Genomic DNA, 24,369 nt, shown 5'->3' with positions numbered 1-24,369 from the left:
AAAAGTTTGAAGCTATCGTTGTGGTATACTAACGTCAATATAATAGCTACCTCAATTTCAGAAGACTTTGAAAAGCCCAATGGTCATTAGTAAATAAATATAAAACAAAAATAGTAAAAATATAATTCATCATTTAAAAGTAGATGATTATACTTGTCAACAAAGTTTTCATTCTTATTTATTAAAATCATAAATGTTTATTATGTTGTTAACAGTTCATGGAGACTTTGCTGTTAAATATTACAAGTAATGAAATAAATATATCTGTACAATAACGTTTGGCAAAACTTTGTTTAACAGTATGAAAAATATATAAACTTGCAGAATTTATATAAATTTATAAACTCATTAAAAATTATTACACATTTGTAACTGTGTCGTGTTTTTTGTTTTGGAGAAATACATAAACTGATATTCAATTATTTTTTGAAAATATAAAATTAATTAATATTTTCATGTCAATTAAATTTGGGTAACCACAAACTGGTAGCAAATAAATACGTGAGGGAGTTGAAAATGTTGCGGAGAACCAGTATGCTTGATGATGGGCGCAAAGGGACCTTTATGGACTGACAAAAAAATATATATACTAAAAACAAAATTGTCAAACTGGTCAGTGTACATCCCTGCATTGATGCGGTAACGGCATGTAAAGATATACACATCCATGTATATTGCCAGAGTCAACCTGTCCAGCCAGAAGAACAATTGGTCCAACCACTCTTCGTTAACTTTTTATTTTTTTAATTTTATCTGTATATATATTTATTTTATTTTTCAAACGACTGACGGTCAATCAAGTTAAACTTGGCTGAGTTATTTTGATCAATCAATGTGCAGTTTTTTTATTTATTTTGCTTACATTTATTTTTTTTTTTTTTCTCAACAAAGTAATACAAATTCTGGTTTAAATAATAAAAATAAAATAAATACAATTTAAATCTGACCTTTTGTCAAATAAAACAGATGTCAGTTTCAATTTTTTTTGTACATAAAGTCATTTGATATTTAAGTTGGACGCTTGAGAAGACAAAAAATATGAAGAATAAAAATCAATACGACAAATAAAACATCTCAAAAAAGAGATCATCGACCTGAAGTTTTTTTTTTATTGATCAAATATCAATAAAATCGGTATCAAAGGAAACCACAAAGTAAAAAATTGTCACATATTTGTGTCGCCAATTTTGGAAGGGAATTTATAAGATCGCCATTCATCTGATACATAATGCATACGACAAAGAATTAAATAAAAAATTTCACCAACATGTCAAGCTTCACTCAAATAAAACTTTAATAAAAATCCAATATATGTAAATACCAAAAGACCATTAATCCTCTCAACAATTTGAGGAAGCAATTAATTTTTTTTTACTATATAAATTAATAATAAAATAATTAATATTCATTAAATGATATCTAAAATATCTACATGGTCCAAAAACAATTTCAAACATGAGAATTTACCTAATAAACTTGAAGAAGAAGCTTATGATTTTCATTGTCCTTATCATCTGTGTTGCAATGACCAAGTAGTTCAACACACAAAGACACTATGTATGATAATTCTTTAAATAATATTATGTAATAGTACGATCAAAAACCTTGAAATAGTAGCATAAAGCAAAATATTTTATGAAGCATTTTAAGGAGAATATACAATCATGACCCTCCGAAGGCATTATATAGCAAATATCATCTAGAATCATAGTCATTTCTAGACTATATGTACATTAACTTGAAGATAAATGTACAGTTCACATTTATTCATATCTCTCAGTTGCTCTTCTGTGGCTATAATTATGGTCAAAGTAATATAAACGTTTAGACTATCTCTCTATATATATATTTCTATATATTAATTTCACATTTCACTGTAAAAGGACTGGGATTAGAAACTCCTGGGGTAATATGAACATTGGAATCGAAATAGCTATACAAAATATACAACTTTACTGTCCTCTAGGTGGTTTATTTTATTTTTTAAATTTTAGACAAGACTTGAACAATATTACAAATGAATTGCACAAAAGCAAATTCTTGTTCAACATAGTAAATCCCATCGTGGCTTTAAATAGTTATATGCGAATATGTACCAAGGTGACTCAATAGAGTTGTCCTCATTTCATAGTAATTTGCAGCAAAATCATCCTCTTTTTGGATTATAAATACGTAAAGACTTCAAGTTTATTATTCAGAAAATTGTATATGATCATGTTGAGACTATTAAACTTATCGTTTTTACAACTTGAAAGGCAAAATTTTGAGTTGGAAATAGACATTGGTTCAGCTCAAATTAATTTTGAATTTTTACCGATGATATTTTTTTTTAATTTTGTCATGGTAGTAACACAAAAAAAAACTATATTATGTCCTTTTGTTATTGCGACGACAATATGTATATGAAAAACCATTTTTTTTTTTAAATTTAAACAAGGGAATGTTGAAAGTTTAGTTACACGTATTGCTACTCTCAACAAATTCACCTTTTGGCTATATTAAATTTTGTTTCAATTGTATAAATCGTATATTATTCAGTTCATTTCCTCCAGCAATCAATAAAAATCCCACGATCAATCATGAATGACTAAAATGCTCTTTTACCTTGTAAATTTAGCAAATTCAAAATACGATAATCACGAAATTTGTGTGTGATTATTAAATCATATAATTTTCAAAAATTTATATTTATCTGTAATTTTGAAATTTCAACATTCACATAAGAATTTTTGATAATGGATTATTGGATATTTATTCAAATGGCCTATTTTACATTCGCATAAATATCATATACAACTGGGAATACATCAAATTCATGTACAATATATAGAGGTAGAATGTATCTATTATCTATAATGCAATACCTTTATTTTACAACTGTTTGCAATGACAAACAAATGTTAACAATTACACACACTGTAAAATATATTATTGATCTTCAATAATACACAATGTGCGAGCTTTATTATGTGAAAATAATAACAATAGAAATTTAATCATCAGTAAACAACTACCAAACAACAAAATACCTTGTTAAAAATTAATGCTTTTTTTTTTTTGTGGAAAAAACAATTGATGTTTATAGAAGATAAAAAAAAATATTTTGGGATAGAATGTAAGATCGTTGAGTCGTTAAGCTATACCACAAGGCTTGTATTCAGTTACATAAGTTTATTGAGTTGTTTGAGTATTTTTGGTTGGCATAAAATGAAGCCCCAAGTATACCACGAATTGCCAAAGTATATAGACTACAGGATAACCCAAGAACATATCGTTTACGTTGGTTCAGTCGTTGCCAGAACTCTAAACTCATCGTCTAAATAACTAACAAGTAAAAAATAAAATAAACAACCCTTATTGAGAGAAAACTATTCAACTTAAACTTTACAATGTTTTACAAAAAAGGTATTATTATATAATGATAAACAAAATGTTAAATTTTTGGTTACAAAGAGGTCATTCGCCATACACACACCAAGTACATTTTATAAAATGATTTATTTTTAGTATTTGTGTGTGTATGTAATAATACATAGAATGGGTTTATAAATTCAGATGAAATGGAGGCTTTATTCAAATGGGTCCAGCTGCGAAAAGGGATAATGGTACAACTATTTTAGATACATATAGAGAAATTGTGGTACTTGGATGGTACATAATGCGGTCAAACACAACGACCAACACATATTGTTGTTATTTATTTTTGTATTCACAGTATATATATTTCACACATACTATTTAAATATATATATACATGAAAAAGCTATTCTTTCTTCATGGCATTATAAAGCCTGGTCTATAGAAACAGTCCATATCACGGTTTATACACGAAAGACAAAATCGGGGGCGCACGTTTGTGAATTGAGCATTCATTATTTTATGTGGTTCACAACCCGCATATTTCTGTATGTTATCCCTGTGCATGTAGACATACAGCCATTGGTCAAAATGAGGAAAAAAATTAAAGAGTTGAATTCAAATTATGTTGGGATTTTATAATGCCATACACACTTTCTCTTGATGAATTAAAATATTATATTATAAACTTTAAATCAACTGTGTATTTTAATTTTGTTTTTTTTTTTTTTTTGTCGACTTTAAAGTCTCGAAACTGTAAAAGTGTTTAACTGTATTAATTATCGAAACAGTGGAAGGGAAATTTATATGGATATATTAAAATTCTAGTAATACAAATGAGATTAATTTATAAATTGCAGAAATTTAAAATGAAATCGATGCCAAATGGTGGCACTAACTTATTATTTGTAAAATTTAATACTTTTATTTTTTTATTCCGGTAATATTAATAAACGACAAATTCAAGTGAAATATTTTTTATTTGATGTGTTTTTAGTATGAAATATAAATTAATTCATATGTAGAAAATTTAATTTAATTCTTTTATGTAATCATGAGTGTAAAAAAAAAAATAATACGATATTGGAAAATCAATCTGTTTTTAATTAGAATTAAAATATTTTCTGAAATTATTCATGTTTAAATTTTTTTTTTTTATTTTATATTGTTGTTAATTTATTATTTTTATTTATTATTTTCTGATTCAATAAACTCTTTCTTTACAAGTGGAAATATTTAATTTGAAAAAAAATTTTCATCATCAAGTCGACTGTAAATTTTTCTATTATTATTTTAGTTTAACGTTAATTTATTTTCAAGAGGTAATGAGTATTAAAGTTAAAAATTACAGTACCACCAGGCGCGCACAAAGAAAATTGAAATAATAATTATATGGAAAATTCCAGATTTGTCATGTAATTAATGCTCGACTAAGCAGTAAAATGAATTTTAACAAATTGTTTAACTTAATTTTTTATCAACAGAATATTTAACAAAATTTCAAGAAATAATTTAGACGTAAAAGACACGATTCACTTTATAAAATAAACAAGATAAATTAAAATAAATAAAAGAATAAATTTATACCGTTGATTAAAATCAATAAAGTAATTAAAATCAAAATTAAGTAATTATACAAGAAGTGGTTTTTTTTTTTCATCTTCATTTTCATTACTTTTAGTAATAAAAAAATGTGAAAAAAAAATTAATTAAAAAATAAAAAATGCAAATTACGACACACAAAAATTTAATCGATTAATCATATTCACGTGTTAAAATTGATGGAAAGCAAACAACAAAAAGCTCTTGCGTAAATCGAATAATAATTTGAGTAAAAAAAAAAAGGTGGATGTTATTAAAAATAAAATTTTGCTTCAGGCAGAAAACGCATCATACCTGAAGCAAAAGCAATGAATGAACAATGTAGAATTCTCTGTTACGTTGGTGGTTTCATTTACGTGCATCCTTTTACACTCTGTCTACAATATATACACAATAAAATATTATTTTGTCTCTTTTACTCTTGTGCTTTTACTTGTCATTCTAAACCATAGTCTACAAAATTTTGCCACAATCTAACTCTGCGTATAATTGCACTCAGGCTACACGTCAAATGCCAACGATGCAACAATAATTCATGAATAATTTCAAGACTGCGGCTAATTATCAAAGTGCTCTCATTAATTTAAAGATAAAATTTCATTATTCTCTTCACTATGGCATTGTTTTATTAAAAATACTCAACAACAATTACAAAAAACAAAAGCAACCTTCCTCCTTTTTTTAATATTTAATTTGAAAATAAATTGATCATTTTATTATTCAGAATTTTTTGAAATTGAGGAAACGATTATGGATGTTTTTTTCATTCAAATATATATTTATATATATTTTTTTTTTCGCTGAAATAAATGGCGCATGAACTTGAGATTTAAATGTGAATTTGATGATCATTATTTATTCATTTATAAAAAAAAATATCATACCATAAGTACCCGACATCATACCAAATTTATCAACTATTTTTTTAAAAAAATTTATATTTTTTAATAAAGGAAAAATGATGAATCTTTTGAAGAAATTATAATTAAGTTGTTACTAAAATTTTGGACTGTAAATGGATTACAAGTTGAGATGTGTTATTATAATCCTCAGTGTATTGAAGGATAAATGTTTGTTGAAAAATCATATTTTCCATAATTCTACTAGTTTTAGTTTAGTCGGACTATACTAATTGTTATAAAACAAGTATATGTACTAGTGCTTGAACCTTGGGTTGGATGTTGCTCCCTACTGTATACAAGTACGTTTTATCTGGGTCACTAGCCTTGGAAACTTTGTTGTTTTATCCTTACCAGTTGTACAAATATACGTAAAAAATAAAAAAGTTAAAAATACTGAGAGTTATGTACGTGAAATAAAAGAAGCTGGTGCAGCACATATAACCCCCAATAGTTTCACACTTGATAACTCAACGACTATATATGCACACCACGTACGTAAGCTTCTGAAATGCCTTTGAGCTGGTATATGTGCTACGAGAAGTGAAAAAAAACATTTCTTATATGTTTAAATTTTTTATCAGACACTACTAACGTCAAAAAGTACTCTCTAAAATTGGGAGCTTTTTCTTCCTTTTATTTTATCCTATTTTATACTGACAAATTTGTTCTTGATGCTTCATTTATTTGCTTACTGCAAGTTTTTTATTTTGGTTTAATGATATGGGTGTTTTTTGTTTTTAGAAAAATATTTATGGCAAGTTAACAATAGAAACTAGAATATCGATAAATGCAATAAAGTATGAGCCAATGCAATTGGCAGTATTGGGCATAAAACTATTATTCATTTTACACTGACTTTTGTATTATGCATTAAGCCAAAAAAATATTCCATCTGTATCAAAATTGACTATTTTTAATAGAACAAAAAACAAAGCAAAAAAAAAACATTATAATCCAGCTGCAAATCTGAAGCAGCTGCATCGAATTGGCAATAATGAAAGTGACTCTGAATATCCAGATATTTCAAAAAAATTCTAAATCCACTATACAAGTATTATTATTTTTATTATTATTATTGCAAAATTTACACTCTTTAGCTAATTTGATATTTTTCATTTTTGCAATACTGATTTTTAAAAGATTGAATTTTCCTTTTTTTAAATTGGGTTAGAAAAGTCAATTATCAAAATGAAAATTTAATATTTTTTTTACTCGCTTTTTGTGTATGTATTTTTAGACTGATGAAGGATTGGTGAAGCAATTTTTTAAAATCATAGATAAAAATAATGTTACATACAAAATTTTATCAAACTTTGATTCAATTTGACAGATTGGATATTTCATCACATTGGAATTTTGTAAATAAAAAAAATAAAAAATGACCTTTCACATCAAAGAACAAATGAAAATAAAAAATAAAAATAAAAACGTATATAAAAAACATAAGAGTAGAATACTGACAAATTTTCTTTTGAAAAAGAATTGTGTTGGACATTGGCGCCAGTATTTCGTGTCAGAGTGTGTCTGAATGTGTTGCAATTCGTAAAAGGTTCCTTCACGAAGTGAATGCAATATACGAGTATCAAATTGGCTCACAGAAGCGATAAAACGTGGCTTGTTTTTTTTTTCTTTTATTTTTTTTTATCGAATATCCCTACTGATCAATTCTTCGCGTACGCCAGATGCTCTCAACATCAAACCAGCAATTTATTCTTCAACCTCAAAAAGCTCTGTGTGAATTTCTACAGATATTTTTCTTTTTTTTTTTTTTTACTTTGTAAAGAATACTTTTAAAGAGATCAAAATTATATTTTTATAAACTACATTCAAAGAATCCTTGAAATTATTTTGCAATAATCATTAGACAAAAAACTTTACGGGAAACTTGATTTATCTAATTGTACAATTTTAATGAAAATAAAAAATAAATTATTGTAAGGATTCAAAACAAACTTATCAATCAAATTCTCAATTATCATTTATCAGCAAGTTGATATTTCAAAAACAACAAACCAATTTCAAACCTTCATTGTCTTCCGTAGTACAAAATCAATTTTACTTTAACAAACCAGTCTCAAAGTTTTGCAAACCACAAGTCTCATAAACACAAAAGACAACAGGATGATGCTTAAAACAGTTAACAAGGATTTTACTAAAATTGAGTACTATTTAAAATACCATAGTACTCCAACAAAAGTTAAAAACATCTGTTAAAGACAGAGTCTTATAAAATTTATTAAACTTTAAAATTTTAACCATCTATAAATAATGATATTTTAAACATAATAATATGTATAAAATGTAAATTATATTCATTTATAAAATTTTACATAATTTTGTATAATAATATTCATAAAATATATAACTATCAACTATATATAAATTTAAAATAATAATAACATTATTTAAGTAACAAGTTAAGTCAAACAAATATTCAAAATGTCACAAGGTTAAATTGTTAAATTGTTATTTTAACTACCAAGTACATAGCATGAAAATTCTATGTAAAAGCTAAAAAATAAAAAAAAATATATTCGTGCCAATATGCTCAAAAAAGGGATTCCATGTGCATGAATATTCTGTGTATTCTGTATACTTTGAGAAAATAACTATAAAGAAAATCCCTTACTGACAAAACGACGTGACTATATACTGAAATTTTGTAAACGACCCTTTTTTTTTTTGACATGGAAACTGTTAATACTGTGTGACTGTTTGAATGGATCCAAGTACATCAAAATAAATATATATTGTTTGAGAGATTTTTTTATTCAAGCATGTGTATACATTCTTAAAGATCCTCAAATAAAATACTTGACATAATACATGCAGATAAAATTTAGAGCTCATAGCTTTATGTACTGTTTGATTTTGAAAATTTGAATCGCGAAATTTAACTCTAAATTCGCTATATTAAATTTTCAGGAATTTTGATAATTATATACAATGTCTCTTTGTGTTCATGGAAATCAGAAATAGGTATTATCTTGGTTTATTTATGACATTATTATTATTTTATCTTTTCAAGTACACTCAGAGACAATATTAATGACTGAGCTTGAATAAATTTTACTTTAATTTTTGATATTTAAAATAGACAATTAAAAGTAAAATTTATATTCATGAATTATATATAGTTTTACTTATTTTATATCTTTTTTTTTTTTTGTTATTTTTCATATCGATATTCTCACTGGTATATGAAAAATAAATCAGAGATTATTTTTGATGATAAAAAAAAATTTTTTAAATAACAAAATTCACTGAGAAACGACCTATTGCAAAATGCTCTTGAATAATACTAAAGATTATTTTATTTATAATAAAAAAAATAAAAAAGCTACTAAAAAAAAAATATCAAATAAATTTTTAAAAATTCATGATATATAAAAAAATACATTTTTAATAAAAATTTCATGACCAAGTATGTTTGATAAAGTTGAACAAGATCAATCTCAAATTACGAAATAAAATAATGACCCAAAAAATAATGAAAAATTGCATTTAAAAATAAAATAAAAAATAAATAAAAAAAGTTCAAGTATCTTCTTTGAAAAGAAGCAAAAAAAAGCTGTAAGGTACTTTGAAAAGTTTTTATAATAATAATAAAAATAATAAGGACCACTCAAAAAAGTTTGGTCACTTCCGGTATTACAAAAAGGAAATGCCAATTCACTGTAAGCAGTTTGAACTGGAATAAAATATAAAATAGAAATAGCTAGTGTGCATATAGTAGCAATGATGATGATGATGTTGATGTTGAAGATGACATTGTATATATACAAGATGTAAAGTATTAAAAAATATATAGTATAAATAGTTTAATATAAAAGTTAGGTGTACGACAACGATGTCTAGTCTTATGGCGTCTTTTCTCATTTGTAGTAGCGACGACGTGGGCGTTCTATCGTAGCTAATGGGGCGCCACCCTGTCTTCCTATGGCCAACTTATAGGATGATTGAGCATCCAGCATTAAGTTTAGTACTTGCTAAATTTCAATGGGACATGCTTATACTCTGCTATGAATATATACCCTCAAATTTTCATTATACATATCAAAAAATACTATCATATATTATTAAAAAAAAAAAAAGTATAAATAAAATTATCAATTTCATCTTGATCGCAAAACGATGTTATAAAAAAAGTTTTTTTTATATCGTATAAATTTATTGCATAATGCATATTTTATATTATTTTTTTATTTTTATTTTATTGTTGAAATTCATTGTTATATTTGAATAGAAAAAAAAAGAAATTGACCAGTAGAAATATATAGTCAAAATTTTCACACATATATTCATGATGGAACATTGAGTTTGAAAAAGTTTCATGAAACTAAGAGAAATAACATTTTACTGCTTACAACCACAAAGATATTGCTTAGCTTTTATGATCCTGGTGAACTTACAATATATATATATTCAAAGATATTGTCAATGTTGTATTTTACCAAGTACCAACTCTTCAGAGACAAAAGTTAATTTATGAACATGTCTTGTGCTAACGTCATTGTGAGACAAAGAAAACTATATTAATGTCAAAGTAAACTTTGTACAAATTAAGTATAAACTTAATGAATTAAAATACATTAATGTTGGTAAAATAAAATTAATATTTTTTTTTTATATTTTATTTTTAAATATGTGTGACAAATTCAATTCATTCAATCGTCGAAATTATCATATTATTCACATGAAAATTTCAATAAAATTACAGCAATTTGAATAATGACTATTATCAATTTAAAGTTTTCAATATGATATTACACATCTTCCTAAATATATAATCTAAAAAGTTTTTTTTTTAATTTATTTACTTTAATTAAATTAAGAAAATATTAATTTTTTTTTTTTTTTATTTATTATTATTTTTGCTGTATATCATGTAGTTTGTTTAGTCTGTCTAATTAACTTGGACAGTTGAATACCGGAAGTATAATAAAACAAATTATAGTAGAAAAAAAAAAAAAAAGTCATAAGACTCGATGATTTTACGGGGATTGGAACGTAACTAGTCGACCTCGATTGGAGAGCGGTGAGACGTACCAAAATAGCGACGTCAGTACACCAACTATTGAAATGGAGAATTGTCGTTTTATGTCTATTAAAAAAAAATGCTAAAGTCGGTGAAAAATATATATATAATAAATATATATCTACGTGATAGCAGTAGCCAGACTAGCTTGTGCCAAGTGAAAGCGATTTTACTCCTTGTGTAATGCATGTGACCACGTCTGTATGATTATTTTTCTTTTTTTTTTTTTTTAATTTTTTTTTTTTAGTAGACGAGTTGAGAGCGACCGTAATAAGCAGGCGGGGTAATAGACAGTCCAAAAAGTAAACGTAAATATAAATGAAATGGAAAAAAAAAAAAAAATTTAATAAAAAAAAAAAAAGTTATGTGCAGGTAAAGTTTTATATACATCGACTACTTTCAACTATCAGCGTTCAAGAGGGATTCACTGATAGAGAGGAAATTCTTTGAAAAGTTTTTTTTTTTTATTTATTTGTTTATTTATTTATTATTATTTAAAGTTTCAAGCCAACAATCTTTCAACGATCAATGCCAAACCTTTTTGACTTTGTTTGTTCAACTGTAACTTTTAACTTTGTGTTCATCCAATAGTTAAACTTTTAAAAAAAAAAAAATAAAACCACATACCAATGAAAACTCATTATTATACAATTCAAAAGTATTTAATGGGGGTTTTTTTTTTTACTATTTTTGTAAACCACATGATGTGATTTCAAGTTGTATAAAATATTATTAATTTAAATTTTCAATTATTTTTAAATGAAGAATTATTATTTGGAAAATTAAATAATTAATTATGTGTAATCATGAAAAATAAATACAAAGAGTTAAAAAATTGAATTTAAATAATGAATTTAGTCGTTTTAAATTGTGGAATATTTTTAAACATCAAAAGAAATTTTAAAAAAAAATTAATTTAAATATTTTCACATGAGAATATTAGATGTAATAATTATTTTAATTACAAGTACTATCATAAAAAAAAAAAAGAATGAATAAATTGACGAAAAATTTTTTAAATTTATTTATTTACACATAAATCACACATAATTCACATGTAATTTTTAGTCTAATAACATCAAGATTGAATGTTTACTGAAAAAGTTGTGCTACCTTAATATGTCAATTTTAAAAAAAAATATAAAAAATATTTAAAAAAATTTTGTTTTTGAATTATTTCTTCACACATAAAAAACACATAATTCGCACAAAATTTTAAGCCCAATTGCATTAAGATCCGATGATCATTGAGGAAGTTGTGCTAGCTTAATATGTCAATTTTTAAAAAAAATGTAAAAAATAAAAAAAAAATTTTCTTTCAAATTTATTTCTTCACACATAAAAAACACATAATTCGCACAAAATTTTAAGCCCAATTGCATCGAGATCCGATGATTATTGAAAAAGTTGTGCTAGCTTAATATTTAAATTTTTAAAAAAAATGTAAAAAATAAAAAAAAAAATTTTTTTTAAATTTATTTCTTCACACATAAAAAACACATAATTCGCACAAAATTTTAAGCCCAATTGCATCGAGATCCGATGATTATTAAAAAAGTTGTGCTAGCTTAATATGTCAATTTAAAAAAAAAAAATATCAAAAATATCAAAAAAAAATTTTGTTTACTCGCTTTTTTTTGTTGTTTTTTCGTTGCTAACGAAATAAATAAAAAAATAATAGAAAAAGGCAAACAGAAAGAAATTTGTATGAGAGTAAGTGAGAAAAAAACAATGACCAATCAAATGTCCGGAAGACCGATGATGTTTGTCCTTTTTATATTAGGATTTATTAAAGATTTTGTGAAATAAGGCAAATTACGCAGTAATTAAAAATTAAAAAAATATTTTAATTAGTAATTGATGAATTTGTGTCTACTTGATTTAACATGAGAATTTTGCTTGTAATGAATGCCGAATTAAATCATAAATATAATGATATAAATTGAGCTAATTTCCATAGCACAAATTAATTTAAAAAATGTAAAATAATATTGTATTGATTTTTAATAATTATAAAATATTTCAAATTATGATTATTCAAAGTTGAATAATCAAAGTGATGTTTGGTTTTGGCTTTAAAAATAAAACTACAAAAATCACTCAGTTGTAGATAACAATTGTATACACGCAATGGTTCACAATGAAATTTTCAGAATAAACATAAAATAGCCGAGTAAACGAAAAAGAAAAAAAATATGATAAATAGAACAATAAAGAAAATTTTATAAACTCAAATAACCAACGATAACTTATCGTAATAGTATCGTAAAAAAATTGTAAAGATTGTGAGAGTTATTCATCTGGCAATTTACGTGTACATATTCATTGATTTTCCATAAAATCACCGACAACTTTGCCAATAATAATTTGATAAGAGCCTGCATATGATGTTAAGTTGATGACGCCCGCACAGTATTTCATTGGAAATTCCATTATGCCACACCATCACCAGCTGACACAATAATTTTTTTATTATAATCATAATTTTTTAACATCAAAAAAGACATTTTAAAAAATCATAAATTTATAAAATCTTCACGTAAATTTAAATAATTGAAACTTGAATAATTGAGTATTCAAAAATAATGAAGAAAAAAAAATACAGCATGTTAAAAAAAAAAAAAATATAAGAGTGTTAAAAAATAAAAAACAAAATTCATTATCAATCTGCATGAGGTTTTTATTTTGAATGCCTTGGTAAATTGATTAAACCGAGATTGTCAGATGAGCAATGAAAAAAGATTGAAATATATTTCCCAACAGATTGCATTTAATTTTTTTGTATTCTCTCACATTCTGGCATTCATTTGATGCACACCACCAATGTGACGATGAAACAAAGTTAAAAAAAAAAAAGAATAAAAATACCAATGGGAATTTATAATAAAAAAAAATTCAAGAAGCTAAATTAAGTGATCATTATAATTAAGAGAACAGAAAAAAGATGAAATTAAAAAATCCAACAATTATGTAATTGTTAAAAAAAAACAGTGAACCGAAAAAAAATTTGTTTATTAAAAATTAAATGACAATTGTAAAAGAAAAAAATAAACTTGATTAAAAATTTGTAATTAAAATTATTTATGGATTTTTAAAAATAAAAACAGCAGCTGATAAAATACAGCTTTAAAAAAAAAATTTTAAAGTAAAAGTTGTGTAGATGAAAAGATGCACGCAAAAGTGGATATCAAGAAACGAGTAAGAAGGTTGATTTTATTATAACTTTTACTTCAAGTCCAATGCAATCACGAACATAAGTACCGAAGCGAATTGGTATAAAACCACGGGAAATAAGATATGCTTGAACAATAAAGTACCTCTACTTACAGAAAGTCCAGGGGGGTTACACACTGGGGGGTTGAAAATTGAAACGAAAAAAACAAAAAAAAAAAAACAATATAAAATTAAAAAAAGTAACTTAATAAGAACTAAGAAAAAGTTGTGCACAGCGAATCAGTGAAAAAAAAATACATCCAAAAAAAAATTAAGGTTGAAAAAAAAAAAATAAAAAGAGGAAAAGGTATATACACCAGTTGTGGAATTTTCGCGCCAGTGATTCTGAGGTTGAGGGTCGTACTCTGTTAAAATAAAGAGAGGACAAAAATAAAGTCGACACGGTAGCTGAATTTAACGTTATGGAGAACAAGAGAGTTTGCTTTTCATTACTTTATCTCAGGTTTTGTCTTATTAAATATTTATAAAACCACTGTCAACGCATTTTGAATAGTCAAGTTAAACTTTTAATGTAAACATAAAATAAAAATATACACGTGTACAATTTATTAATAAATATCTTGTACATATTGTTGTGAATTGTTATTCAATTTTGAGATAATAAAATATACAAATAATAGATGAAGAAAAAATTAAATAAAAATTATAATCAAATGTAAATAAGCACTGTCATTTAAATGGAAAAAAAAAAAAAATTGTATCATTTTTCACAGTATATTACGTAATATGGACTGCAAGTTAAAGATGCATAAAAAAAAATGACGCGGTATATATCTCTCACCTTTTGGGATCATGATAAAGTGAATAAAATCCAGTTTCTGTGAACCTTTGATCGGTGGCAGATTGAACGGAATATAAAGAATATATAAGAAAAAAAAAAAAAAGTAGCAAAGAAAAAAAAAGTACTGTGAAGTGAAGCAGCAGTAGCAATAGTTGTATGCTCCAGAAGGTTACTCAAGTAACTGCATATCGACTACTAACCATGCATCTACACTCGAATAAGCATGAATCAAATTGTCTCTTTTCTTTATAAAAATTTTAAAAGAAGTAAAAAATTTTTAAAAGCAAAATTATATATATTCAATATTCAAATAATAAAAAGAATTTATTATTATTATCATGATTAAAAAGTATAAGAAAAAAAAAAAAGAAAATTTACTAGTTAAACTTTTTTTTCACTCATAATGAGGGAATGAAACTCATCGGATACTCGGGGATTTTTCATTATCACTTGATATAATAAAAAAAAAAAAAAATGTTAAGTAAAATAGTCAAACGTTGTTCATTTTTGTATTTTATTTTTTGCAAGTACTTTTTCTTATTAAAAAAAAAAAATTATAGTATTTTTTTTTTTCTTTCAGTCGTTCTCTCTTGCAAACTTGATTTTTTTTTTTTTTCATATTATTTAATCTATATTTTTTTATATGTATAAAAGAGGAGGCACTTGCACTATTACTACCATCCAAGATTTTTACTCTCATACTCGTTTTAAAAATTTAGTTAGTTGACTATCCAACTCACGACCGACAAAGAACCGGAAGATAGTTAGCCAAAGCCGATTCTTATATATATACTTTGGGCCATAGGGCAAATTCACAACCCAAGTGAATTTTAATTCTGGCAACTTTTCAACAATCTCCTCTCTCTACTCTACTTCCAACACTATTTCATTGTATATTATTCATTCAATGTTTTACAGAAAATATATTGCAAATTTTTATTTCATCTTTATAAAATAGTTCAATATAAAATTTTCCTTTTTTTTTTTTCTAAATTCTACATAATTTTTTAAGCGAATAATACAAACAGTTATGTGGATTAAAATGTCGATTGTTTTTTTTTGCCTAAAAAAACTCCAAGTAAATAAAATTTAAAAATTGATGGAATATAAATTGAATTAATTGAAAGTAAAATTTAAAAATAAAAAGATTTATTGAATGATAAATAATTTAATTAATCTCGAGTATTGTATTCGTCATCAACATGAATGAAAATAATTTAATAAAGAAGATTATAAGATTTTAAATGACAAAAGTTAAACTGGTATTTATAATAATAATAAAATAAATTTTTGAAAATTCTGTCATTGACACTTGGCCAACAATTAACAAAAGTATTATTAAATGGTAGAAATTTGGTACTTAAAAAATCTTGAATATTAGTTGAAAATATAATAAAATGAAAAAGAAAAAAATAATTTTAAAAAACTTTTAGCTCGTTTACGACATTCAAAAGTTAACTGCAATTTACTATGAGGCTTAATCGCCAAGCAAATTCCAATGGATAAGTAAGAACAAGTAAGACGAAGAAGCTATCTTGAAAATGCTGATAAGTCTGCTGGGGATAATTTTCAACTTCTTTGGAATGAGAGTAGCCGTAAGGGATGAATATGAAAAAAAATATATAAAACCAAAGAAAAGCTATACGAAGTTCAGAGTTTTGCACTTTATGAGATTTAATTTTACTCTCGGCAAGGTATGCTGAAAATAAAATTTTTCACGATTAACAGTATATGATATTTTCTAAATGAACATACTGCTGTTGAATAATATCCTAGGATTTTTCATCTCAAGAAAAAAAAATATAAAGTAATTTAAAAAATATAAATTAGATGATGATAAATCGAAGTATATATTTTTCAGAAATAGAAACTTGAAAAATATTAATTTAAAAATAAAAAAATGTAAAAAAAAAAACGTTTTTTTAAATATAATTTTGGCATTAAAAAAAAATATGTTAATGAAATTTTATTATGACATGAATAAAGTCAACATTTATTCGTAATTCTATAAAATTTAAAATTGAGTATATATATATAAGAATTGTTGAACTTGTATACAAGTCATTTTTTATTATTTTATTTTTTTTCTCAATCTCCATTTGAATGCCGTAAATCCAATGAGTTTCCGCAAGAATTTTCAAGCAAACACTCTACCACTACTTTGTCTTGATTCTTGAACTATTTTTACATTGCAATTTTATATATATACATATATGTACAAACGAATAAAGAAATATACATTGTTAAAATTCAGTGGCACATCCGGCCAATTCGTTTTCTACCATCCAACTCTGAATTCACTATGAAAATTTCCTTTTGAATTTACTGTATTCATTATTGGCGAGTATACAAGTATAATTTTTGAGTTACGAGGGTTGTTTATTGGCCAAATGTGTGGTTTAATTTAATTGGATAATTATTCATGTAATTAGGTAGGTGTTATTTCGATAGGATTATCAATTTGTGGTGCAATTATTGGGTTTCAATGTCAAACAGTTAAACATTTATGTGATTTGCAGTTTCCGTTAAATAATATACAATACATAAATTACCAATTTTTCATTTAAGCTACATTTTTTTCTATAAATGTAAATGAAAAAAAAAAGCCGCATAATTAACATTAAAATAACATTGTTAGTTAATTAATTAAAGTCACCAAAATTAAACAAATATAATTAACTGCAAATAGCTCAAAAAATATTGATCAAGCAAAATTCATAAGCCCTCAAAATTAACATCAAGAATAGTTTAAATTCACAGCAATAGAAGTACTTTTCATATATATAGTCATTAATTTAACAAACACGCTTGAATGCAACTTGTATCAATGTCGATTGAAGAATTTCTAGACTAGTGAACGCTTGTGTAAATTGGACTAGTTGTCACTGAACTCATTGGTCACTGAAAATCTACTCGAAATTGTAATCGTTATACATACGTTTTGTATATAACAGAAAATATATATATACATATCGAAATGTATTTGTACAATTCTACTGGATTTACCCTCTTTCCTGTCACATCTCTCGCTTTTCGGTAAACTTTGGTCGAGTTGGCTGACCCCATCTCTTTTTTTTCCCGTCTCTTTCTCTCTTTCTCTGCAATCACATATACTCTCTACATACACACACAAATACATGATAAATTTTGTTCTATATGTGACACATAGAGTACCAAGCCACAGACTCTATCTCCATTTTAACATCGTAAATCTGCAAACGGCGGTAGAAGCATACTAACAAAATAGTATTTGCACGTGAAACGCGACCAGCCAAGCGGTAGGCGAAAATTGTATACTCGGTAACAAGCACATACACAAAAGAATTATATCTTGCTATTTTCATACAAGCCCAGCACACTCTCTCTCCCTATTAATTTTTTTATTTTTTATACAGACACAACGTATTAATATTTAGATTCATTCTACAAAAGATTTGGCTTTTTTTTATTTCAAAAAATAAAAGAAATATAAAAGCATTTCAATGTTCTCTACCACAAAGATCCAACAAAAAAAAAAGACATCAGTAACAAGTTGTATCTGTATACAACAGATAAAATAAAACCACAATCATATTGAGCCATATCAGACCAAACTATCATCATCATCATCATGATCTATCAACAATAATTATCAGTAGCAAAGGTATTGCATAACAAGCTCATTAGTCGTTTGAAAAGTCCCGCGAGAATAGCATTCTGACGAAACTGATGGAATCCATTGAGTTACTATATATACCCTCAAGCAAAGCTATATACAACTAAGGTATCTTTATATAAATGTCAATGTGTGTGTGTTGGGTAAATGCCGGAAGGCAAAATGATGATGAGTTGATGGTAAATACATAGGCTTATGTACTACTAACATGTATATATGCTTCATTACAACCAACTCTATATAGAAGTTGTTACGCCAGTTACTTGCACCCCTAGATGAATTTACGCCTCTATTCTCTAATTATTTGTTGGATATATCAAAATTTTACTTGTTCATTTATATATCTTTGTTTTACTTTAGCAACAAAATTAATAAATATATATATATGTGTAAATGTGGTGACTAAATGTCTTGGGATATATCTACGAGACAATTGTACACGCATTTGGTAAAATTTAACAATAGATTTTACGTGAATTGAACAGTGTGTATATAGAATTTTGTAATTGTAATTGTGGCTTTTCAAGAGACTAACAAAAGACAGGCAGAGATTTATACATAGAAGACAAGAAATATAGGTCAAGTCACTATAATACATCTTCAGTTTAATACTTGCAGTTTGTGTCAATGTCAAAAATAACAAAAAAAAAGATAAATAAATTTACGTTATGTATATCAGTATATGTACATGTTAAGGGTTGGCTTGTTGGTTTCTTTGGCATGGTTGAGGGGAATTTTGAAAGACAGGAAATGTTGAGAGTAAAGAGCCAACCGTTGCTTTAAATGGTTCAATTTAACTTTGCCACGCGAACTAACAATATGGATGGTTAAAACTTCGATATATACAATGAACATTACAGTCTGGACTTTGATATAGTTAAGAATTTCTCTTGAGATATAAAATTTTACTTTTAAAACAATTTGTGTTTATAAATTTTCTCCATTGGGACACTGTTTTGTTTGTAAATTAATCTTAAAATTTTAATTGAAATATTATCTTCAAAATAAATGCACTTTTTTTTTTTTGTTTAAAATGTCGTATTGTTAGTGAAATTGATGGATATATTTTATCAATAATGTGATATTAAGGTGAAGAGATAAAAAAAGAATAATATGAATAGAAAAAATATATATAAAAAAAAAAAAACAAAATGTGAATTGTATTCAGCGATACCGAATGAACATTACGGTAGAATGGATAGTAAAAAGATTTTCATTTCAATGGGAATCGTTGTAAAACAAGTGTATATCTATATGTACCAATAGAATATGTTTTCAAGAAATCGTTAGAGAAAATCGCTCAGCGAAAGACACACTGGATAAAATGAGATTCTCAACATTTATACTCATTTTTTTTTCTTCTCTTTTAGCTTCATTTTATTTTTTTTGATATATTTTCGTTTTTTATTTTTCATATTGTTCTTTATGTCGTTTCGTTATGGATCCACTGTAAACTATTTGGTTACATTAAAAAATAGAGTTTCATTTTCACGATATACAGTTGAATAAATATTTTTCAAATAAACGTAAATCGATTTATCTCAACTGTAATAACATTTGTTTATTTTTATAATTTTATCAAATCAAAGTGCATTAATCATCTGTGTTTTTTTTCTGCATTTCACCTCATTTTTTTTTTTTCTTGTAAACTATCTAGGACAAATAATTATACGCATCAATAATGCCTGATCTAATTTAAATATTTATGCAAAAAAAAAAATGTCATTTAATAAAGCTAACGAGTACACGGTCGACTAGAATGAAGGGTCTTACGAAATTTACGAAGGTCTTTGTGTGTATAATAAAAATCCGTATATTACATAATAAAAAAAAATAAAAAAATTTCTATTTTCTTATTGTAATTATTTGCTGTTAAATATCAATTTAATTTTTTATCTTTTAATTATGTCGTTATAAATGTTTTTTTTTTTTTTTTTTCTTTTTATAAATTCATAGGCCAAAGTTAAAAGCAGAATTAATCATGATCAGATGGTATTAAATAACAGGTGTAAAAAGAAAGAAAAAAAAAAAGATGGTTAATTATTTGAGACGCGACAGTGTGTTGTTAATGAACGTATATATTTACAGTCAGGTGATTTCTTCGTGTCACTAAAATATATGCGAACCTTGGCATGAATACATTGTGCAAAAAAATAAATAAATAAAAACATATTAATGATTAAGTCAAGCGGGTAGATAAGTTTTGTAATATGAAAGTTGAACTTTTATTAAACAATTATTATTATATGCTAGACAAATTTATCTGATAAGAAGATCATTAAAAAAAAAAAAAAAAAAGAACATCATTACTCAATGTGAAACAAGCTCTTTATGTTGAACCATAAAAGGATGAGCCCTCATATTATTACAAAATCATATTGACCTAGTTGTTATGAATTTAATCTTCATGTTTGCATGTGAATATAAACATTTAAACAATTTAAAAATCTAACTAATGTGTATGTAAAATTGCATATTTGTTTATTATTAATAATTAAAAATGGTATTTTAAATGTTGGATAAATATTTGTTTATTAAACTGAGAAATTATTGAGAATCATGATTAAATATATTTTATTGCAAATTAATGTTTACACTATTTGACGTAGTTGAAACTCACAAACAGTATAAACATTGTAAGAGTCAATATTATAACAGTATATTTAATTGAGATGCCTTTTACTCGGTTCTTGTGTTTAATTAATTTTGTGAAAATTAACATCCTTGTATAAGCAAATTTCTCATGTGTATATCTATGAACTTTCAATAGATCAAAGAGAAAAAAATATATTTAACCAAAGTTAATTATTAAATCATGAATATATATATTTTATTTAAAAATATTTTTCAAGTAAATCATCATGACATGAATTTTTGTATTTTCATTAGCAATTCAACTGTCACGTTTGAATTTTTTTATTCTTAAAAATAAAATTTAACAAAAAACATTCCAATGAAGATTGATGAATAATAATTAAATTTATTTGTATACACGTTTTTTAAATTGCTCACGTGGCTATTTGAATGTCAGGATAATTTAATTAATCAAATGGACATTTGATTGACGTTTAAATGAATAAAAATTTTGTAAATTTTTTCCAGTTATAACAAAAAAAAAAAAACGTTAAAACATTTTTAAAAAAGTTATTTACATTTTTTTTTTCAATAGAATTGATATTTTTTGTTCAAAAAAATAAAAGGAAATGAGAGTAAATATATTAAATTTTTTTTACAGTTAATTGAGATGTTAAAAATAATTTTCTAAAAAAAAACAAATTGTAATCTATCAGGTGTCATGTCAGAAATTGAGTTAATTTATCATCTGGTTAATCAGTGGTTCCAATTCTGTCATCAAAAATGTCAATTATTGTTTTAAATAATAAAATTCAACGTTTATTTTTAAATAATATTATTCTATTATGACTTTAAACCTGTCAATATTGAATGATAAATTGAATAATTTAATTAAAAACATTTATAAAATACTCATAACAAATATTTTAATTTAAAAATATCGGTTAAATATATTTTATTCAGTTTTAATCTCTTTTTTTTCAGTTCGTTTATTTGTTAAATTGATGACATATGTAACGTGGATTTAAAACTATATGCATTGTCTTTTTTTATTATTTTTTTTTTTTATGGAAACCGTGACGAATTCAACATAATCGCATGAATAACGACTGGACAAATATTACAAAATGTTAGCTTTTATGTAGTGTTTTTTTACTACTAATATTTTATTCAATTTTATTTATTTTTTTTTTATAAATTTTTTATCATTCCCAAGGATTTTCTGGGTATTACAAAAGTAAACAGCCAAAACGAACGTGAAAAAAATTTTAGAATATTAAATTCATGAATTGAATATATGGATTTTATGATTCTTTGTTTGAAAATAAAATTTAGCGACATTTTGGTATAGTAAAATTAATAAAATATAAAATAATATTTATTAATAAATACATTAATATATCATCAAAGCAGCAAATAATAAATCTGATAGATATTTTAAAATTTAAGTAATAAAAATTAAATTAAAATTGTCAATTTAAATTGAAATTAAAAAAAGCAATGAAATTGAATTTTATCAAAAAGCTAATTTCAAAGAATTTAATTATATTTCTAAATGAAAAAAATATAAAAAAAAAAATAGTTTCAACTGTCCAGTAAAAAAAAAGGAAAAAAAAATTCAAATTGAATAATTTAAAATGATTTTTTTGCTAGTGTTTTATAAAAAAATCGTGACGAAATAAATTTATATTTTTTATCAAAAATTTTTTAAAGATATTAAGTTTATAATTATGAAAGTTTAATGTATAATATTAATAGATTATCTGGGGTATATTAACCACAAGATGTTTATATGGTATACAACACATTTGAGAATTTCTAAACTCACACTCAGCAATTTGGTATCTTCATGCAGGTGTGCCGAGGTATGCAAGATTTTGTGAGAAATGCCTATGGTCACCGCATTCAACACACCAGTTCATCATTTAGCATATACCAAACTATTCAATATATATAATATAAAGCCAAAATACTTCAACCCAAAACCCCAATTTTGCGTGCATTTCAACTATCCCGTATAATTATTCAACCGATTTTTTTACAACACAAATTAAAATTTTTTTAATTAAAAATCTTTTCAATTTAAAAAAAATATATATTTATTTTTTTTTTCTCTCTACTATATATTTATAGAAAAAATTTTTCTAAAGTTATGAATATTATATATTCACGTAATTTTGTATTTGCTTTATATGCATATTTTTTTTTTTTTTATATTTCATTTCAGTCAAATACACACAATGGCAAAATTTTTAACGGCTAAAAATATATATGTGATGAATTTTTATCTCTGTGAGTCCGGTCACCGGACATTCAGTTATAAAGCGTTTGGAGAAGTGAAAAATTCTATAAAATTATATCCACAAAAATTTATAATACACTTGGTTGAATGAAATATAAATTTTAATAATTTTTATATGATTCAATGAAAAATTATAAATGTATATTGACTTGTAGTGTATGATTAAATTATTTTTTAAATATTTTATAAAATTGTCTCTGTAATTTTAATATAATTGTCCCGTATAAATTGTGATTAAATTTATTTTAAAGAGTTTAAATATATGAATTTTTATAAAATCATGATTCGATAGATGATAATAAATTTTTAACCACAAAAAACAGACTGGATTTTGTCACCGATTGGAATTTTATTATCTGTCGCAGTTTAATTTTTTATAAAATTACTTTTTTTTTTAAAAAAAAATAGAAAACTGGTAATAAATAACAGTAGGAAGGTGAAAGTTGACTATGAAACAATAATTTTTTTTATTCGTTCAATTCAACTGATTGGCCTTGGATTTTATCACAAAAAAAAAAATATAAAAATGATTTTGATTTTATTACAGCATGTTGAATGCCGGAGATCATATTAATTGAATTTAAAAAAAATAAAAATTGACATATTTTTTAAAATGAAAGTATTATGCAATGAAAAAAATAACTCAACCAAAAAAATAAAATAAAAAAAAAAAACACTTTCCTCAACTCGTAATGTCTCTTATGAAATCTAGTATTTTTTCATTCGATTTTTATTCAACCGAATCGTAATGCTAAAATTATATAGTTTGTCAATGTTCGAATTTTATCGATGATGATTGAGATATAATACGTAGAAATAAATAAAAAAAAAAAAAATCCTAAATTTTATAAACGATTTAAATGTCATCAGATATATTATTGATGAAGTGTAAAATGAATTATTTTTTTATTTTGAATTATATAA

General features: G+C 24.7%; 1 protein-coding gene across 2 annotated transcripts in view; it reads right to left on the bottom strand.

Moving 5' to 3' along the window:
- Positions 1-24,369, bottom strand: part of LOC122860292 (furin-like protease 2) — a 133,841-nt gene that overhangs the window by 101,135 nt on the left and 8,337 nt on the right. The gene's annotated exons all lie outside the window — the stretch shown is intronic.

The sequence above is a fragment of the Aphidius gifuensis genome, linkage group LG1, assembly GCF_014905175.1.
Source record: "Aphidius gifuensis isolate YNYX2018 linkage group LG1, ASM1490517v1, whole genome shotgun sequence".
In the NCBI taxonomy this organism is placed as follows: Eukaryota; Metazoa; Arthropoda; class Insecta; order Hymenoptera; family Braconidae; genus Aphidius; species Aphidius gifuensis.
The sequence above is the reverse complement of the archived record's forward strand: the minus strand, read 5'-3'. Positions and strand labels throughout refer to the sequence as shown.